Source organism: Mirounga leonina, unplaced genomic scaffold, assembly GCF_011800145.1.
Source record: "Mirounga leonina isolate KUSES-001 unplaced genomic scaffold, KU_Mleo_1.0 Mir_53, whole genome shotgun sequence".
NCBI lineage: Eukaryota > Metazoa > Chordata > Mammalia > Carnivora > Phocidae > Mirounga > Mirounga leonina.
This window is the reverse complement of record NW_023270807.1, coordinates 58,148,320-58,160,692: the sequence shown is the minus strand read 5'-3', so window position 1 is coordinate 58,160,692 and position 12,373 is coordinate 58,148,320. Positions and strand designations below refer to the sequence as shown.

General features: G+C 32.9%; 1 protein-coding gene across 1 annotated transcript in view; it reads right to left on the bottom strand.

The window, feature by feature from the left end:
- The window catches only part of GRIK2 (glutamate ionotropic receptor kainate type subunit 2), a 668,139-nt gene that overhangs the window by 477,158 nt on the left and 178,608 nt on the right, over positions 1-12,373 (bottom strand). The gene's annotated exons all lie outside the window — the stretch shown is intronic.

Genomic DNA, 12,373 nt, shown 5'->3' with positions numbered 1-12,373 from the left:
GTAGAATGTAGCTTCATTTATGTATCAGAAGGGCTCCCCCACCCCGAAATGCCTCTCTAGGACTTGTGACAACACAATTCTTAGATAAAAGCATACACTTAAGACAGATGAGGCAGTAGTAAAAAATTTGAAGTGCAGGTATCCTATATCTTGTAGCAAGTTCCCTCTTTTGCATAGGGAAGCAATATGTCAATGCTATTTTTTTTAAATAGTCATATATCTAATTATGTTTATGCCCTGATAGGAAATAGCAGAAGAGATTAATTTAGCTTCAGAAATCAATATAAAAATTCATTTTGCTACATAATGTGACATTATTTGCCCAATGTGTATCACCCTGGATATTTTATAAAAATCTTGATAAATATGTCGATTTTCTACACACACATACAGGGGCTGAACATACTTACCTCCCCACCCCCCAAAAAAGTCAATTTCCTCTGGGCAAAAAATAAGAAAAAAGAAAAAAAAAAGGTGATTTTTAAAATTGTATAATTTGTACTGATCTTAGAGAAATATCAGCTTTAGATAGCTTAATAATGATCACTGCATAAACATAATAAATACCACCATGATTATAGTAGAGACTAAAGACTGCATGTGACCACCTGCAAAAGCCCATGAATTAATCTCCTACCTTACTATGTGAAGCTTATAAAGCTAGAGTTTAATGGTTTCAGTAAGAACGAAAATGAAATTCCATGTCCTTGAGAGAGCCTCGGAATTATATTCAATTAATGGAATTAAGCAACAGAATGACATTTATATTTTCTATGTGAAATCGTGGTTCAACTAAACACAAACAACCCAATATGCAAAGAGAAGAAGACAATGATGACATCTTCAAGTATGTTTGCTTTCAGGTTACCAACAAAATAAAAGATATATTTCCTGATGTGAAATGGTTGCCCCAAAATGTCTCAAAAACTACTAAATAGAAATAACATAAAGCTTATGGACTTAGAATACAATTATTTACACTTCATACTCTTGCATACATTTATTTTTTCTTAAATTTTATTTAATTGAATCACTTTTTCAGAAATTAATGTCTAATTTGTGCGCCTGTATTTAAAATGCTGGTCTACTAGCAAAAAAAAAAGAAAAGTATTACATTCATGAATTATATATATTGAATTAATGTAGTATACCTAGTACAATGCTATTACAATGTTACCATCTATATAATAGGAGAACTTAATTGGTTGAGCCTTGGGGACAGTTTCACTGTGTTCTCTTATCTTTGAAAATAATGAAAATAAAGTGACATATATTGCAAGCAAGAAGTAGTAAAATTATTCTAAAATATGAGTAAAATGTATGATAATATTAAATAATATCAGGCGCAACATATCTGCATTTGAAAAGTCAACTCTTCATAATTTCACAGAAGTGCTTACTTATTTCAATCTAATTTTCCCCAGCATATAATAAGGAGCATCATTCCTCAAAAAATGAATATAGGAACTGTTTATTAAAGATAAATATTATCTTAAATTACCTGTCTAAAAACCTGACATTAGCTAATAGCCGAGTTTTGAAAAAAGATGCTATTTTAATACAATTATCTGATATTGCACATTTTAGATTAAAAAAAATTAAATGAGGGGCGCCTGGGTGGCTCAGTCAGTTAAGCGACTGCCTTCAGCTCAGGTCATGATCCTGGAGTCCCTGGATCGAGTCCCGCATCGGGCTCCCTGCTCGGCGAGGAGCCTGCTTCTCCCTCTAACCCTCCCCCCTTCTCATGTACTCTCTCTCTCTCTCTCTCATTCTCGCTCTCTCAAATAAATAAATAAATCTTTAAAAAAAAATTAAATGTAGTCTTAAGCTCAGTGTTCCAGATTCACGCTTTTCTCCACTGAAGCATCCACTAAACCAGATGTTATGACACATTATACTAGCAGTCTGCTTTGCTTTGTGTTTACAAAAGTAAGCCCTGCATATCTATGATATGAGGCAGTCCTAAGACATGAAGACAAAGGTTTAAAAATGATCAGTGAAACACTACTTTCCAATTTCTCATTTTTCTGCCATGGCATAATTTCATTGTCTAAAAATTGGTTATGGAACTCTTCACTTACATGTCTTCCTTTTCTTCTTAAAAAAGTAAGTAAGTTACATTACATTAGAGAGCTTCAGAAATATACATATTAACAACTTATTCACACCACAGTTGCCTCAATTGGAGTAGATACTCATCTTTGCTGTTTTTAAATCTGCAGTTATTTTTCATTACCCCCTATTTTTTAATAAATGGTTTGTATAACACCTATAATTTATCCTCAAAAATAATATCTCCTTCCATTTTATGTACTATGATACATTTTTGAACATGATCATCATAAGAAGTGAAATCAAGACTAAAATCTTTTCACAGTATAAACTAAAACTTTGAATTCATTACAGTGGAGCAAATACAACATGTTGGGAAACCGCATGTAAGTTACATAAACTTTCTTGGGGGCAGCGAGGGGGGCCAACTAACTAGACTCTAGTTAGCATTTAATATTATTGCACAATATTTTTATAAATTAAAGGACATTCCCTCTAGAATAACCTCTTAAACTCTACAAGAAAAAAGGGGAAAAAAAACATTCCTTAGCTTTTTGTATTTCCTAATTTCCAATTTAAATTTGATAAATACTGATTGCTAATTTGTGTTTATATACGTTACTTGAGCATTTCTGACAGAAAGGTTTTAAGTGGCATATAAAAAATGAACACCCCTCAAAAAATAAGTATGTAACACGTAGAAGTCACATTTGGCAAAACAGATCTATCACAAGATTATCACATATTACGGCACAATATGCCAGGCACTGTGCCAGCCCCAGAGATTTAGAAATAAATAAAATTATGGCTGCAATTTGCTCACATATGAGTGAAGATGATAGAAATCCTCTAGAAGAAAAAAAATTGGATCACTGAACAAAGTGAATACTAGGACTGATTCTCAGCACAATTATTAAAGACAAACATACATCTTCAGAACGGTGGCTTCTTTCAACAATTAGCTTTGTTTTCTTGGACTGTCTTCGTCCCCATCAGCATGCTGCTTCCTTGTTGTTTAACATGAATGTCTACTCCTGGACTATCTCTGACCAGAAATCCCACCAGCCCCGAACTCATTAGGATAAACTTTATAATGGGAAAATATGCTACAGGAAAGGATAAGAACAAATTCTAACCTCTTCCTATACCCTTTCATGCCAAAGAACTTTAGTAGCAATACATCCACCACCACCTGCCAGAACATCACCACTACCACACCAATTATCTAATTTAAAATGATTCTAAAGACAGAAACTGAGGCCAAGTACAAGGATGAAGTATCTATACTAGAAAATAATGCAGATGCTTTGGGACAGGAAATATCTTGCAGTAAATTTTGAATTATATTTAAAGAATCTCTACCTCTGTTTATGTTTGAGTGATTCTAAAGGAGACATATATCTACAATAGATTGTCACCTCTAAGCAAAAATAAAACAATTAACCTTGGCCTCATTGTGATGGCAAAGCATCTCCTGTTCTACTCCTATTTGCTTCCATCTTTTTAATCATAAAATGAATTCAGCTTTAGTTTAACAAAAATATTTAAAATGTTTATATCATGTTGTATTATGAAAACTTAAGGTAAAACATTGGCTACAAAAAAACCCACAACTAGATATTAGAATGATCTCAAAAACTCAGAAATAATAGGGAAGAGAGTGTTGGTATGGGGCAGGGGAAGCAATATACTCTTTCAGAGTTAAATATAAGAAAAATAAAACCATCATAGACAAACCACTTAACTATACTAACCAGGAAAAAAGAAAGAGGACTTGAATAAATAAAATCAGAAATGAAGATATTATAACTGATAACACACAAATACAAAGGATCATAAGAAACTATGGTAAACAATTATATATCAACAAATTGGACAACCTAGAGGAATGGATAAATTCCCAGAAACATACAAACCTACCAAGATTGAATCATGAAAAAGTAGAAAATCTTAAAAGACTAATTACTAGTAAGGAGATTGAATCAGTGATCAAAACCTCCCAACAAAGAAAAGTCCAGGTCTAGAGGGTTTCACTGCTGAATTCTACCAAATATTTAGAGAAGAATGAATACCAATCCTTCTCAAACTCTTCCAAAGAACAGAAAGGAGAAAATTTCCAAACTCATTCTATAAGGCTAGCAATAACCTGATACCAAAATCAGACAAACCCACTATCAGAAAAAAAAAAATTACAAAAAAAAGAAAAGAAAAAAAAAAAAAGGAAATTACAGGCCAATATCCCTGATGAACATAATAGATGCAAAAGTCCTCAACAAAATACAAACAAACCAAATTCAACAGTATATTAGAAGGCTCATATACCATGATCAAGTGGAATTTATGCAAGAATAGTTCAACATCTGCAAATCAATGTGACACACCATATTAACAAAATGAATGACAAAAACCATACGATTATCTCAATAGATGCAAAAAGCGCTTTTGACAGAATTCAACGTCCTTTCATGATAAAAACTCTCAGCAAACTGGGTATAGAGGGAATATATACCTCAACATAATAAAGGCTATATATGACAAGCCCACCTCTAACATCATACTCAATAGTGAAAAGCCAAAAACTTTTCCTCTAAGGTCAGGAATAAGATAAGAATTCCCACTCTCACTACTTTTTTTCAACACAGTCCTGGAAGTTCTAGCCAGTGATTAGGCAAGAAAAACAAACAAACAAACAAACAAATAAATAAATGGCATCCAAATTGGAAAGAAAAAAAAATAAAGTCTGCATTTGCACATAAGATGATATTATATTTAGAAAACCCTAAAGACTCCATCAAAAAACTGTTAGGACAAACAAAATCGGTAAAGTTTCAGGATACAAAATCAATTTATAAAAACCAGTTGTGTTTCTATACACTAACAACAAAAAATCAGAAAAAGAAATTAAGAAAATAATCCCATTTACATTGCATTAAAAAGAATAAAATACTTAGGAACAAATTTAACCAAGGAGGTAAAAGACCTGTATATTGAAAACTATTAAGACATTTATGAAAGAAATTGAGGAAGACACAGTCACGGAATGGAAGAATATTGATAAAATGTCCATACTACCTAAAGTGATCTATAGATTTAATGCATCCCTATCAAAATTCCAATGGGATTTTTACAGAATTTTTTTTAATGTAGGTTCCTTTTTTTTTTTTCTTTTTTAAGATTTTATTTACTTATTTGAGAGAGAGAAAGCCCAAGAGTGGGGGAGGGTCAGAGAGAGAAGCAGATTCCCTGCTGAGCTGGAACTCAATCCTGGGACTCTGGGATCATGAACTGAGCTGAAGGCAGACACCCAACTGACTGAGCCACCGTTTTCACAGAAATTTTTAAAAAGCCCTAAAATTTGTATTGAACCCCAAAAGACCCTGAATAGCCAAAGCAATCATGAGAAGAACGAAGTTGGAGGCATCATACCTCTTGATTTCACAACTGATTACAAAATTAGAGTAGTCAAAACAGTATGATATTGACATAAAAACAGACACATAGATTAATAGAACAGAATAGAAATAAACTTCTGTGTATCTGGTCAGTTAATTTATAACAAAGGAGCTAAGAACACATAATGGGGAAAGGATAGCTTCTTCAAAAATGGTGTTGAGAGAACTGAACAGCCACACGCAAAACAATAAAATAAAGGGGGAAAGCTCCTTGACATCAGTCTAACTAATGATTTTTTATTTTGACACCCAAAGGCAAAGGCAACAAGAGCAAAAATAAAAAAGTGGGACTACATCAAATTAAAAAGCTTCTACACAGTAAAGAAAATCATCAACAAAACGAAAAAGCAACTTACAGAACAGGGAAAAATATTTGCAAATTGTATATCTGATAAGAGGTTAACATCCAAAGTATGTAAATAACTCATACAACACAACAGCAAAATATGTATCCAATTTAAAAATGGGCAGATGAACCGAATAGACATTCTTTCTTTCCAAGGAAGACATACACATGCCCCAGAGATACATAAAAAGTTGCTCATTACTAACCATCAAGAAAATGCAAATCAAAACCACAGTAAGATATCACCTCACACTCGTTAGAATGGCTATTATCAAAAACACAAGCAATAACAAGGGTTGGCAAGTACGTGAAGAAAAGGGAACCCCTGTGTACTGTTGGTGGAAATGCAAATTGGTGCAGCCACTATGAAAACAGTATGGAGTTTCCTCAAAAAATTAAACATAGAGCTACTACATCATCCAGTAATCCCACTTCTGGTTATATAACCAAAGGAAGTGAAAACAGGATCTCAAAGAGATACCTCCACCTTTATGTTCATCGCAGCATTATTCACAATAACCAGGACATAGTAACCAGCTAAGTATTCTTCTATGGATGAATAAATAAAGAAGTTGTGGAACACACGTGTGTGCACACACCACACACACGCACACATACACACAATGGAATATTATTTAGTTATAAGAAAGAAGGAAATCCTGCCATTTGCAAAAATATGGATGGACCTGGATAAAATTATGCTAAATGAAGTAAGTCAGACAGAGAAAGACAAATACTGTTTGATATCACTGATAGGTGGAATCTAAAAGAACTCATACAGAGACTAGAATGGTGTTTACCAGGGTCTGGGGTGTGGGGGAATAGAGCAGATATTGGTCTAAGAGTACAAACTTTTAGAAAAAAAAAAAAAAATATATATATATATATATAAATAAAAGCACCATAGAGGAAAAAAAAAAAGTAGCTAGGAAGAACATGCTACTAAGTATGATGACTTGTTTGCTGAATAGGTTAAAATGCCCCTCCTTGGCTAATAAGACTTTTTCATTTTTTTAAAAAAGTAACTTCTAGGTGCCTGGGTGGCTCAGTCGGTTAAGCTGCTGCCTTTGGCTCAGGTTATGATCCCAGAGTTCTGGGATGGAGCCCTGCATCAGGCTCCCTGCTCAGCGGAAAGTCTGCTACTCCCTCCGCCCCTCCTATGTGCTCTCTCTCTCTCTCTCTCTCTCAAATCAATCAATCAATCTTTAAAAAAAAAAGTAACTTCAAAAAGATGAATAAATCTAGAAGGAAATAGAAAGCTTAAAAATAGGTATAAATTAGTAATCAAGTAGCAGTGTTGAGAACTACTACTGGAGGTAAAGATTGAAGTGGTAACAATGTATAGTCTGGCATCATAAAATAAGAAAACCAGATATAGAAAAGACAATAACAGGCTTTTAAACACCTAAGTATAATTTTCACTTTCATTTACCCTGGCTTGTCCTTTCCTAATTTTCACACTGCTGTCACTATCAGCTGCTTGTAGAGCGTCACCACGATTTGTTGAGTATTTATTACATTGCCAGTGGGTGTGTTTAAGTGATTTACACAGATCATCTCACTTATTCCTTATACCTAGTTTATGAGGTTGATACTATTACCCTATGTTCACCATTCAGAAAACTAAACTTTGCAGAGGTTGAATAGCCTTTCCCAAACCACAATAGATTGTGAAAGGGGAAGGTCTAAGATTCAAGCTCGAGCCCATGTGCTTCCATAGGCTGTGCTCTGGACCACTTCACTGTATTCAGTGACCGAGGAAGAACATGATTAAGCTGTTTCTGCAAGTTTTGGGCATCGGATCCATATGGCTCCACTTTATATTCCATCTATATCACTATCTGTAGCTGAAACTTGAGTGATTCACAATAAATTCATGAAGATGGCTCTGATTTGATAAGAAATGTTTGCATCAAGCTTAAAGTATTATTTATTTAAGAAGGCAAAAACCAAAGTAATTCAAAAAGATTTCAAGCAATGGTATTTAAAATAAGTATATCCAGGCTTAAGGGATTACACCTTTAACTATCTAGGATTTACTCATCTTTCTAGAATTATTCTTTCTGCAAGGATACAGTTGGCTAACGATTTACTCTAACATCAGGGTTTTTTTTGTTTTTTTACATAACCAATTAGTGCTTTTGCTTAAATGCATGAATATTTGATGATTCTTTGGATAGAAATATCAACATACAACAGAAATATGAAGAATTCACCGGACTATTAATTGTGAGTAACATATATGGGATATACTAAGAATATATATATATATATATATATATATACAGATTAGATCAATGTGGTTGTATATCACTATATATCATCTATAAACACACTAAATATATTTATAAGAAATCAGCTATAAAGTTAAGCCACTCAGTTCTATTCCGTTTATATTTTATGAATTTACTAAGGATATTACCTGCTATATATATTTCAAGGTAGTCTCCATAAAATAATTTTTTTTAAAGAATTTATTTATTTATTCATGAGAGACAGAGAGAGAGAGGCAGAGGGAGAAGCAGGCTCCCAAGGAGCAGAGGGCCTGATGCGGGACTCGATCCCAGGACCCTGGGATCATGACCTGAGCCGAAAGCAGACGCTTAACCATCTGAGCCACCCAGGCACCCCATAAAATAAATTTTGATTGCAATGTAATTCCATTTGAATCATAAAGTTTAATATCTACTTAATTACTTTTAAGAGATTTATTTATAATAATAACTTAAAAGTGTAACTTTTTTAAAAAAATTACCTTATTATGAGCTTTGGCCACTTTGCTTAGTTATTTTTTTCCCTTATGTAATTTAAACGATTTAAATATTTTTTCTTTAATAATTTCCTCTAATGCCCAAAAGTAGATTTTTAAGAAAAAATTAAAACTATATTGAGAGACTAAAGTTCATGTAAGGTGTATCTATTGCAAAAGGCTCAGAAATAACAAAGCTATAGATTTCATACAGAATATGTGTTCCTTTCAAATTTCAGAAGCTTCTCCTTCTTTGGTATACACTCATAGCTAGGAATAGATGTGAATGTTCAGGCTCTCGATACAAGGCCTTTTCCACAGAGGGTCCTTGTCTTTGTAATTACCTCCTACTCCAGCTCTGTAAGAGTCTGTTGAAACACAGGATTCCAGGCAAATTGATTTTCATTGTGAGAAGGAACATAGTTGATATACCAGGACTTTTGTTGTTGTAGAATAATGTATTTTCATGCTGCACTATTCTTTGTAGACTTTTATATATGAATGAATGGGGCTTGTATCAGAGTAGAAATCAAACAAATCTTTAAAAATAATTTTAAATGATTGAAAGAAATCACCTAAAAAAAAATGTCCTGAAAGCAAATTTGAATATCCTTAGATCTGGTCACAAGGTTATAGAACAAATTTATGGTGGGCATTTGCATTGCCTTTGAAGATTCCCAGAAGATTAAAATCCTCAGTAGCATCATTTACATCTTCAATTACATTTATTAAGCATCTACTTACAAATATATGCAATGCTAAGATTTCTGTGTAATATGGGGCACAGGTGTAGCCTGTTTTAGAGAAGATTGTTTAATAAAGTACATGAACAAAAGAAAGTCATATGAACAGGGCTGGGCTCAAACCAGGGTTTATTACTACAATCAGTATTTCTTGGTAAATAGATAAAAACAATGTCTATGTAGGAGTGAGACATAGGACAGATGGCCTAGTGACAAAAAATAATAATGTTAGGAGATGGCCAATAACAAATATAACCTTACATATTTGGTTTAAACCTAGCCCTGTATGTAAGTAATACAAACTAACAAGTAAAAATAAGTGAGCACTGTACTACAGAAACATTTTTAGCAATCATACTTTTTTTAGCTTTTTATTGAACATGATACCTTTAAACATAGAAATATCGTTATGCTTCATATATTCAAGAAGCTATAAGTTATGTACTGCTGGAAATTGCAGTAACTCAAAGACATTAAATACCATTCATTTGCATCTGATGAGCTACTTTTTTCCTCTTATAAAGATAAAAAAAAAACAGATACCCTCATCTTAAATGAATAAACTACTTCTGGATTCTCATACTCATGAGAATGTCTTCCTTCAAAAAAACTCTATTTCCACATTTATTATATATTATCTATAGTAGAAGGAGGGAAAAGATGATCTGGATTTTCATTGGACCTATCTCTTCCTGTTCCAGAAGTGAAGAGATGTAAACTTTTCTTAAGGAAATGAACAGAAGAAAAGGAAGGAAGGAAGGGAGGAAAAGAGGAAGGGAGGGAGGGATGAAAGAAAAAGCTAACAGACTTCAAGGAACCATAAAACTCATAATCTTTAGGGCTAATATCACTCTCTGACCCCAGTCTCATCTTCCTATATTGTATCCTACACCAATGCTATAAAAGGAGAGAAATCTGGCTTACAATTTTTCAGTGAAAAGTTTAAAACTTTTTAAAATGTGAGATTTGATTACATCTGCATTTCTCAGTCATCAGATTCTCCATAACTTTTGCAATTAAATAAATCTAACGGAAAGGTAGTCAGGATTGTAAGTATGTTTAGTGTGCAGAGAACCACAAAGGATTTAGATAACCTTGGCATTAGTCCTTGTTTCTGCCAAACTCACTTTAGAATGTTGAGCAGCAGCATGCCTCACAATGCAGTACAGATATATGAAAAATAGATTTAAAAGTAGTGTAAAATAGTCTGAAATTGAAAGATTAACATGTATGTATAGTTTTATTAATTTGATAAGAAAATGATACTTAGATACAAAAGTACTTCCTTTTTGGTTTGCTAAGATAATGTATATTCTATAAAATTCTCTCTAAATTTCTTTGCAATTTTCAATAACAAGAACATAAGAGTTTAAACCTTTAAGACATACAGATTCTTTTTAAATTATGCTTCACAGATAACTATTTGCCTTTGTTTTCTGCATCTGTAAATAATAACTTTATTTAAAATGTTGGATTTGTTTTCTTCTATTCATTTTACATATTATCTTATAATTGCAATTAACTGAGTTCCATTAGGAAAAATCATTTTGAAAAATAAAGAACAAAGTGACAACTGTAGAAGCAAATTCAGAAAAAACTAAAGTAAATACATAATTGATGAATTAACAATTAATTTAGAATGGTGTACACAATAAGTTGATGTTATGGAAAGAACTGACCATGCTCTTCCACAAAATATCTCTGGGTACCTTTCTAAGAGGCAGAATTGTAACTCTGTTGAATAAGGTTTTCTTTCCAAATAGATAGCCAACTCAAACATCTGCTGTGTTTCTAAATTGTGATAAATGCAATGAAACAAATATATTTATAGTTCAGGAGGGATTGAAGTGGTACAGTTTGAATCCTACTTAAAAAATTCAGATACTCCCTGAAGATGGCAGCAGTAAAGCTGGACTTAAAATGACTCCAGAGAATAAGATGATGAAACAGGTTATTCCATTTGCCCAGAGTATGAGGTTGATGAAGAAAACATATGTTATAAGAAGGAAAACAGAAAACCACTAAGCAATAAAAAAATAATACCAGGGTTGAGATTTGACATAAATTTAGAAAACAATGAAGAGTCTTTTGAGAAAGGTAGTGACATGATAGAGTTGTATTTATGAACTTTAATGAAGCTTGAAATAAGAATATGAACAAGAATCTAGGTATAAAGAAAGTGTAAAATGAACAGATCCCATCACTATTATCATCAACAAATATTTAGGGTACCTACTACTATGCACTGGGCACCATGCTCACTCAGGAAGTACAATGAAATATACGTTCATAGGTAAAACAATTTCTGCCAAATTGACAATGCACTAAAACTCACAGAACTACAGTTTGTTTGTTTTTTTAAAAAGACTCTCCCAAGGAAATTTTTATTTAATAAACATATGTACATGTTCACAAATCTATAATAATTTTTTTCTTGTGCTATTTATTCTCATTGATAGATAAACAGACTGATTTTGAAGTGGCAGATAAGAACAGAGGAAACAAGTAACAAAAGGTCTTTTGGTTATGCCAAAGATAATTGAAATACCTTCATTTTTAGTTTGAAAGACTATACTGTGGAAAGATACCTTAGTAAAGTTTTTGTTTGTTTTTTTAGTTTGACTTTTCATTAAAAATTCAGTTTCTGGGGCTCCTGGGTGGCTCAGTCATTAAGCGTCTGCCTTCGGCTCAGGTCATGATCCTGGGGTCCAGGGATGGAGCCCCGCATCAGGCTCCCTGCTCTGCAGGAAGCCTGCTTCTCCCTCTTCTACTCCCCCTGCTTGTGTTCCCTCTCTCTCTGTGTCTCTCTCTGTCAAATAAACAAATAAAATCTTTAAAAAAAAATTCAGTTTCCAATTTCTTTAAATAAAAAAATTATGTGTGGTACTAAAAAAATCTTAAGGCATAGTTTTCTTTTTTAAACATTTGAAAATAAAAATTCATTCAAATGTATAAGGCAAATGGTACACTTGGTGAGGGACAAAGTGGTATAAAGGTAGATGTTTTTATGTAAAAACAAACAAGTGGTTGT